The sequence below is a fragment of the Tenrec ecaudatus genome, chromosome 13, assembly GCF_050624435.1.
Source record: "Tenrec ecaudatus isolate mTenEca1 chromosome 13, mTenEca1.hap1, whole genome shotgun sequence".
NCBI classification, from domain to species: domain Eukaryota; kingdom Metazoa; phylum Chordata; class Mammalia; order Afrosoricida; family Tenrecidae; genus Tenrec; species Tenrec ecaudatus.
In genome coordinates this window covers 82704384-82714096 of record NC_134542.1, presented here as the reverse complement: position 1 = coordinate 82714096, position 9713 = coordinate 82704384, and the positions used below count along the sequence as shown (strand labels likewise).

Genomic DNA, 9713 nt, shown 5'->3' with positions numbered 1-9713 from the left:
TGAACTCTAATGATTCTTCTAAAATTAAAGTCTTTTGTCAACCTTTTCAAAGAGATTTCCGGTTTCCTGAAGGACATACAGCATACAAAGGCACCATCTTGTGGCTGAAAGGGAAAACGCAGGCCTGCTCTAAACCACAAGTAACTTTTTTTTTTCACACATACTTTCTTTGAAATATTTGTCAAGTTTTATTTTAAGCACTCGGGATCTTTTTCTAAAACAGATGGCTAACTGACTTAATACAATTCAAAATCGACACTATCTTTAATACATTTATATACGGAGATGATTCAAGATTACAAATCCTAGCAGAGAATAGCCATATGACATGGGAACTTTTCTAATTTTTGAAATAAAAATAGAATTTATTTCCATAAACAGAAAATTGAGTCTTTGTGTCTTATTAATGAAGAATTTCCTACTGACCATCTTAAATTAGAAATATAGCCAGTCATTTCTCAAGTAGGAATTTTTCCAAGCAATTTTTGAATCTATGTGAGCAAAATTAAGGTTTAAAAAATTGGTATTTGTATAATACCAACTACTTTCTATATAAAGAAGAAAGAACAGTGGAAGAGAGAAGAATTACTTAAATATTAATAAGTCTGCTGGCAGAACTTGCACAAGAGATGTGGGGTGAACAACCATAGGCTTTGTTCTTTGGGGGGGGGGGTTCTCTTTAAAGTACTACTGAATATCATTGTTTCTGTTTTTGTTTTGTTTTAGAAAATTTGTGGAAAATGGAAATAAAAGATGATGGAGCTTCCCCACAATTCTTTTGTAGTCCCCTGGTATATTGTAAGTTAACTACTATTTTATCATTGCTCCCATTTTACAGCTGATAAAACTGATGTCCAGAAAAGGTAAATAACTGTTTAAGTTCCCTGAGCTAGGGCAAAACAGAAGAAGTATTTGAATCAAGAGCCTGCCACCCACCCCTCCTCTACACAGTTTCAAACCTCATTCCCCTGGGATAGCCGGGCTGGTTCACCGGGATGACCTCTTGAGATGGTGATTTAGATGGTTTTTTCTCAGTAGCTCCCAACTCTGTACATCTTAACAACCCTCTACAGGTTCTAGTAGTGGGAGCAAGCCTAGTTAGGATGAATAGAAGACGAGAGATGGGTAAGCAGAGGGAAGTATAAAATAACCTTTCCTAACCCCTCCGACGCCATTTCTGAATGTTTCCTCACTAGATAAACAAAACTGTCATCTGATTGATTTTGATTCATAACAAACCTATGTAGGTTTGTTGGTTAAATCTTTATGGAAGCAGACAAACTCATCTTCCTCCCACAGAGAGAAAACTTACACAATAATCTTTACTACAAAGGCATTAAAACTAACTGTAGATTGATTTTCACAGAAGGCTTTCAGGGATTTTAGCCCATCTCTTGAATATGCAGCCTACCTCTGTTTATTCCCAGTTTATAGATCAGGAAACTGAAGTATCTCAGTGGCTGTCTTAGCCAAACTGATTCCAAATATAAAGAATTAACTCACAGGGCTTCAAAGGCTGTATGCCTTCTTGGAAACACACTACCATACCTTTCTTCTGTGGCTATCCTGTGGCTTAGTTCTACTATTTGCAATTTGGTACAGTGGTAAGGTGATTGCAAATGGGTACAAACTGCAAGATCAGCAGTTTGAAACTGCCAGAGGCTCTGAGGAAGAAAGCTGAGGCTTGGAAACACACAGAGGACGTTCCACTCTGTCCTGCAGGGCTGCCATAGGACAGTGAATTAGAGTATACAGATTTTCTAGAGTTATAAAGTTAGATGAAAACCTTAAAGGTATTACCCCAAGATAATATTTAAATATTAAACCAAATAAAGTTCCTAAAATTGTTTTACAATTAAACAGTAATTTAGCTGGTGGCTTCAAACCACTCATCTTTGAGTTAGCTGCCAAACGCTTTAGCCACTGAGTCACCAGAGCTCCTAGGTCAGAAACCAACACTAGCTCTCTTCAACTATAGTTGGTGCTCTTACCCAAGTCCTCTGTCCTACCAAAGATCCCAGCCCAGCTTTAGAATATCAATTTGCTATCATTTATTTTAAGAATTTTTTTACCAAATTACAAGTCATAAGTTCTTGTGTAACTTTAATTTTATGTACAGCATTTTCTAAACTCTACAATGACAGCAAATCATTGTTAGCATAAATAAATTGTCCCAATTTTGCTGCAAAAGAGAAATCCAATTAAAACTAGTTTTAGTCTAACTTCAATTAGTCTTGAGAAATTAACTTAAAATTAGATGTTGGCCCCATTCTAATTAAGACTTTGATGAAAGAATTCTTCTTTGAAGATATGTATTAACCATTTTACTAAAAGTTCAGGGAATTTATGAAAACTAGAAGAAAATATGTTTATTAAAACAATCGGTCTGAAAATTATAAAATTCAACCCAGCAACAGGAGATGCAAGTAAATACAGTAAAAAAGAAAAATAAGAAAGAAAAAAAATCGATAGACAAGGAGGATTCCATTTTCTCAATTATATAAGTTCAAACAAAATAAAACAATATAAAATTATCAGTAGAAGAGTACATTAATCTTATGATATAGCTGTTTCTCTTTCACATCTTAGTGATGTGAAGTGGAAAATATAACTTTCTGAATAGTCATGGCAAATATAATAGCTGCACTTTTATCTGATGCAGAATAGTTTCCTTGTTGATAATAGTATAAATTTGAGTTAAACTTAATGGAAGATATCTTGCAACTATGTTGAAGGAAATGAACCAAAAGTTGTCCTTCCCAGTGTTCGATGATAGTAAAAGGAACAAAAGAATGACTTTCTGAACAGTTCAGGCAAACGTCTCATCTGCACTTCCATCTGGAGGCAGAAAAGTTGATCACATGAATGATTTGAACCACAATATAGTTACTTCTGCCCCATAAATCTAGAAATACTGCGCAATAGTTGGGATTAAATGATGCTAAATTTGAGGAGATTGTGTCCTAAGACATACTACATGAGGCTCACTAGAGGGTCACCCTCTGACCATTTAGAAATAGCCTTAGTCACCCCAGGCCACGAGGACTGCCTAAGTGACCACACTACTCTTCTCCGTATTTCAAAAAACACAATACATGCAAACGAGGTTTTATCATCTGGTAACATTGCAACCTAAATGATTCTGTCACATTAGCTAGTTGCCTATCAGAATTCTCTGCTTGGGAAAATAAAGTTTTAAGACAACTAAAGTAATGAAAATAAAAGAAGTTAATTCACTCACTGTCATTGAGTTGATTCCAATTCATAGCGACCTTATAAGAGCTTATAAGAGCTGCCCCTGTGGCTTTCAGGGACTGTAACTCTTCAGAGGAGTAGAAAGTCTCATCTTTCTCTCCTGGGAAGGGCTGGTGGTTTTGAACCGCTGTCCTTGAGGTTAGTAGCCCAACACATAACTACTGAAATGCCATAGTGTAAAGATTTGATAGCCATAATAAGGGTTCCAAATAGAAACAGGACCATGATGAAATTATAGCCAATAAGCTAGCATACTTAAGTATTATTATTTTTAATTCCTTGAGGTAAGAAGAGATAATAAATGGAAATAATATTTTACGCTTTTGTGAAATTTGTATGTCATCCACTTTAAGTAAAATGTCATTAATTTAGAACTCCATTATTTAAATTTTATCATCATTCAACTGGAGATTGTGTTTTATTTTAATTTATTTATATTTTGCTAAATTAATTCAATGCAATTGAGATATAAGGTGATGTTTAAAATAGTCTATGTTTATAAGTAGAGAAACAGAGCAAAATATTAATTATCATTTCAACTTGGCTGTTAACTTCAATGATTTTATAGATAAGTCACTCAGCCTAAGACTGTCCTCTCATTAATACAAAGAACTTGATTAAATGAACTTTGATAGTGTTCTACTTAAAAATTCAGTAATTTCCAATGTAGTATCTTTATCATTAAATACCTAAACAGTATTACCTTTCCCTAGTGCATTGTTTACATGTGTGTTTGTGAGTATGTAAACAATTTTCTAGTTGTGTTTTCATATTTGAAAATATTTTTCAAAATAAATTTAATACTAATGTAGGAAAAGCGATTATTTTTGTTGCTGTTCCATCTTCTATAGGTGTAGTGAAAACTATAGCAAATTGAGAAGAAGAAACTGACCTTGATTGTGAAAATGCAATAAAGCCAGCTGGGTTTTCTGATATGAAAAACAGAAACCAAATACAGTTCGGTGAATTACGCATAGAATGTAAGATAAAAGCTAGAAGAGTGTGAGACCACGGAGACTCAAGTCAGGAAGAAATATGGAGGCAAATGAGAGGTAGAAATTACACTAGGCCAACCAACCCATGTAAACTGGATCCATGTACAAGAGCTTGATGACTTACACATATGAGAAGAAAGGATCTTAAACAGGATCCTCAGGATGTTTCTCAAATCACATATATTAGTAACAGCAATGTGTTTCATAAGCGCCTTGTTCTCCTCTCCTACTCATCTGGATTATTATAAGTAAATCCCAGGCATAATTTTATTTTATTAATAAATATTTGAGCATATATCTCTAAACTACAAGACTGTCACATTTACAGTTAATATCCAAATATCCCCTGTTATGTCATAATTTATTTTTTATAGTTGTTCAGATTAACACCCAATCAAGAGCCACAAACTACATCTTAAACTCCTTTAGCTTCATGGTTTCCATCTATAAAAGACACAGGAATGTCTGCTTGAATATGTTTGATGCACTACATCCACAATGTTTGACACTTGACAAATAAATATGCTTCCAGACATCCCATAATATCCTAGGGCAGAGGGAAATGTATAAAATATATTCGATTAGTAATCACGGATAATAGTTATTCAGAACTCCAAAGGATTAAATCACATCAACCATATTTTTCTAAGTTAACTTCCCATTATACCTTTAACTTTTTGTGATATACCTTTTTAACGGGAACTGTTTAAGGTTTTTCTGTGCAATTCTCCTTCATTCCCAAGTTTATACTTGAGCGTATGATTTTTTTACAAAAAGCAAAACTAGGAATTATGTTATTTTGAATCTTAGTACTAAAGTTTTATTTCCCCTTGTTCTGCTATTAGCAATTTGTTACAGTGGTATGTTAGTCTGGGTACTTTAGAGAAACAAATCCACAGAAACTCATGTATAAGAGAGAGTTTAATATAAAAGTTAAGTGCACATCAAGAAAACATCCCAATCCAGTGCTTCCCAAGCCCACAAGTCCAACATTAATACAGATGTCTGACATTAATCCAGATGTCTGACACCAATCCACAAAGTCCTCCTCCATCTCACAAAACACACGCAATGATGCCAACTGCAGGAGGAAAGCCGAATCAGTGAATGTGTAAGCATTTTAGTGCTGGAAAGCATCTCCACATGGGTGCTCCAGCACCCAGTGCATCAGGGTAGGTCCATGCAGCTTCTCTTTGGGGATGTCTCACAGGAAGTGAGCCTTGCCAGCTGAAGCTGCAAACTGGCTAAGGCAGCTGCAACTTGGTCCGACCACCACAAAGCAAAAGACCCAAGAACTAGAAATGCGAGACTCGCCGAGCCATTTATCCATCTACCCTTCAATTAACCCCACATGTGTTTATTGGCCAGGTTGGCACAATAAACTTTAACTGTAACTCAATCTCCCCCTTGCCAACTTGACACTTGTAAATCATTCTGTAGTCTCACAATTCAGAACCCACTCCAACGCCTACCCATGTTTCCCCACCTATGAAAGTTTGTAGGCCAACCACTTTATGCCTTTATCCAATTTCTATACTGTCCACTTACAATCATGTTTTTTGACATGAAGAATCTTCAACCCAGTTGGAACCTTGTGAAGTCTGCATCCATAAGCAAAGTCAAATCCAGACAGATCATCCATAAAGTCAGCAACAACATGCACCAGCTCCACAGGCTCAAAAATCTCCATCTTGTCAGGTTCTGGTCAACTCAGTGTGGGCTGCCTCACTCAGCCTCCACAAAGTTCCCACTAGTCACCTTGCCTTTAAACTATGGGCTCTCTCCAATACTCAACAAACCTAGGCCCCTCATGTTAGGTCATGAAACTTACACCAGTCAACCTGCTCTCGTCTTCTCTTTTTCCTGAAAACCAGTCCACAGGTGTCAGTGACCAAACTCAACCTGTCTCTTTATTGCTGATTTCTCCCACTTCCACTCAACAAGTAGATCCAGGTGGTCACCTAGCAGGCATTTCAGCTTGCTCACAGGCTCCCTTTAACATTCAGTCCTAGAGAGGAGTTTTCTTCATGGTTCCAGATTTTTCCAGCTTTTGACAAAGACTACTGGTTCCTGAGTACTCCAAAGGACTGGGTGGGTCATATCTTTTCAAAGCTTTCTTTGCAGGCATGGCCTAAACCCATCTAAAGATCATATGTTAGTGGCTGAAAGTAAATGGGCTTACAAGCTTTCTATTTTTATATTTCCCTTATTTTCCCCATAAAACAACTGAGTAAACAGCGTGACTTTATCTAACCTCTAGCTAGACAAAGAAGAAAAACTATCACGAGGGAGAGGTCAAACAAACATCTACTCTCCATCCTATCATTTGTTTCTCCAGTACCCACTCCTGGTACCAAATGTGCTAGACAGGGTTCTCTAGAGAAAGAAAACCAAATGCTAATAATTATATATATATAATCTGTATATATATATTATCTGTATATATATTTTATCTGTATGTATACAGATAGATAGACATATAACATAAGAAATAAACAGATAATTAAATTATAAAGCATTAAAAATGGCTTAGTGCACTCACTCCCATGAGACAGTTATGAGACACCAGCAGTCCTTCAAGTCTTGAGGGCTGTCGGGTAATCCTCTGTAGAGCAATTCAGGCTATTCGGGCACAGGCAGCAAACAGCAAGGCAGGTCACCAACAGTCATCCAGATGACAGGGTCCCACTGTCCCCAGCTCAAGAGATGTAAAATTCCAACGGTATAGCGAAGCAGGTATTGAAGGAACCTCAAATTACAGCGACACAGACCACGGGTTAGGTGTCCCATAGGTAATGTAGCTTACAAATGGAAGCACAAAATAAACAAGACAGCCGCACACTGGTCTGATGATCAAAGAGCAAGAGACCAAAAGGGCAAGGCTTGCTGAGTTATTTATCTTTCCGCCCTTCAATTAATCCCTCATGTGCTTATCAGCCAGGTTGGCACAATAAACTAACTACCTCAGTGGTAATGTGATTACAAATGGGTACAAACTGTTAGGTCAGCAGTGTGAAACCACAAGATGCTCTGAGGGAGAAAGCTGAGGCTTTCTATTTTTATCAACAATTCGAATTGGAACCATACAGAGGCAGTTCCACTCTGTCCTATAGGGTTGCCATAAGTCATAATCAACTTGATAGCAGTGGGTTTGAGTATACAGACTTCCTAGAGTTATAAAGCTGGATGAAAATCTTAAAGCTATTGCCCCAAGATAATATTGAAATATTAAATCAAATAAATGTCCTAAAGTCTTTTAAAATCAAATAGTAGGTTAGCTTAAGTAAGGAAATATGTCTACCTTAAGCGTTATGTTTTTAAAGAGCTATCTCTAGAGATCAAATTGTCAAGAATAACTTAAAAGAATAGAAAAGAACCTTAGGAGGCAATGAATTTATGCTACTGCAGAAGGAATAACTCAGGCAAGGAGGGTGAGAATTTGAAGACTGTAATCAATATCATTAAAAGTTACATGTAGAAATGACAGCATCAGTGTATGTTTAGCTGTATAGATTTTCAATAACAACAACAGAATAAGTACATTTTAAAAGGAGTATGCTACAAATGTTTAAATCATCTTAAATAAAGAACAAATCATGAAACTTTGATACTACATTCTGAAAAGTTTTCAAGAGATAATTTAAAGATGAAAAGCATCAGTTCACCATAAGACATGAGTAATACGCAGATTAAAAAAGTAAACTTTCCAGATATCTATAAATGAATATCCCTTATTTCCATTAAGCTTCGCCTTTAAGACTCCAAGAAGCCCATTGATAATTATCACCTTGTGTACCAAGAGTGACGAGCTTGGTCTGAATAGAAACTTGTTTTGATTAAACTTGCAGCAAGCTGTTCACCAGAATTTCTAACAAATGAGCCCTTCTGTTCTCTTGTTAGAGTCGTGTTCAACGAGGAGCCAACATTACAATGCTGTCATCCATTAGACAATTTAATCAGAGAAGAGAACGTAGATTGGACTACTGACTGCCAATGTGGTCACCAGTGATGGAAGATAGGAAATATGACCGGAAGTCCCTTTTTTCACTGAAAGCCAATTTCCAATGTCACATCATTTGTGTTTGATTGTATATTTTAGTGTCCATGTCAAGGATAGACCTACTTGCTATGACTCAGGCCTTTGTCATACCAAAGAGAAAATTAATTTCAATGGGAAAAAAACTTACACACATTTAAATTATTCACTCATAATTTTGTTTTTAAAATTTGGTATTTACTCAGTTCATTGACCACATTTCATGGGCCAGCAGAACAAGACCATCTAAGTCCACCCGTTTGACATACTGGAGAAAATAAGAGAGATGGATGACCAAAGATGAGAACAAATGGATTTAAAATTCATTTTGAGACAACGAGCAAAGCTCATCTGCCCGAGTTGAAAAAATTCATGGACAAGAAGTTATTGAGATTAAATGGTGGCAGTCATGTCCAAGGGATACTTCGGGGATTTGATCCCTTTATGAATCTTGTGATAGATGAATGTGTGGAGATGGCAACTGGTGGACAACAGAACAATAGTGGAATGGTGGGGATAAGAGGCAACAGTGTCATCATGTTAGAGGCCTTGGAGCGAGTATAATGGCTACGTTCCATAGTCGACATCAGTCGTTTCCACGCACCCCGCTTTCCAAAGGACCCGTTTACTACAGTGTGAAAATGAGGCTATGTACATTTTTCATGTTCAATTTTTTTGTTAAATAAAACTTTTACAATAGTCAAAAATTCATTTTGAGCCAATTTACAGCTAGCATACTTAAAGAAATAACTATAAGTAAAAGGGAAGATAGCTTTAGTATTAAGTCTAGTATAAATGTTTCTTTCTGCTCTTTGTGGAAACAATTAAGATCTGCTTAAGAATGTCTTAATAAAAGCAAAATTGATTTACAAGCAAGAAATCTCTTGGTTAGAATGACCCTCCTTAGATCTCACTGTTGAGGTAGATAGTTGATTGTGCCAACCAGGCTGATAAACACATGTGGGGTTAATTGAAGGGCGGAGGGATAAATGGCTCACTGAGTCTTGCCTTCTAGTTCTTGGGTCTCTTGCTTTCTGATGGTCGGACCAGGGCGCAGCTGCCTTAGCCAGTTCCCTGCTTCATCTTGCAAGGCTCATTTCCTGCAAGACATCCCCAAGGAGAAGCTGCATGGACCTACCCCGATGCAGCCTTGGGTGCTGGAGCAGCCCTGTGGAGAACCCTGCCAGCGATGAGATGCTTACACATCCACTGACTTGGCTTTCCTCCTGCAGTTGGCATCATAGTGTGTGTTTTGTGAGATGAAGGAGGATTTTGTGGTTGGTGTTGGACATATGGATTAGTGTTGGACTTGTGGGCTTGGGCAGAACTGGGTTGGGATATTTTCTTGATACGCACTTAACCTTTATATAAAACTCTCTCTTATACATGAGTTTCTGTGGATTTGTTTCTCTAAAGTTCCCAGACTA

General features: G+C 36.9%; 1 pseudogene; it reads left to right on the top strand.

The window, feature by feature from the left end:
• The first annotated feature begins 8631 nt into the window (after nucleotides 1-8631).
• On the top strand, nucleotides 8632-8850 carry LOC142424661 (small nuclear ribonucleoprotein G pseudogene; annotated as a pseudogene).
• The last annotated feature ends 863 nt before the right edge of the window (nucleotides 8851-9713 follow it).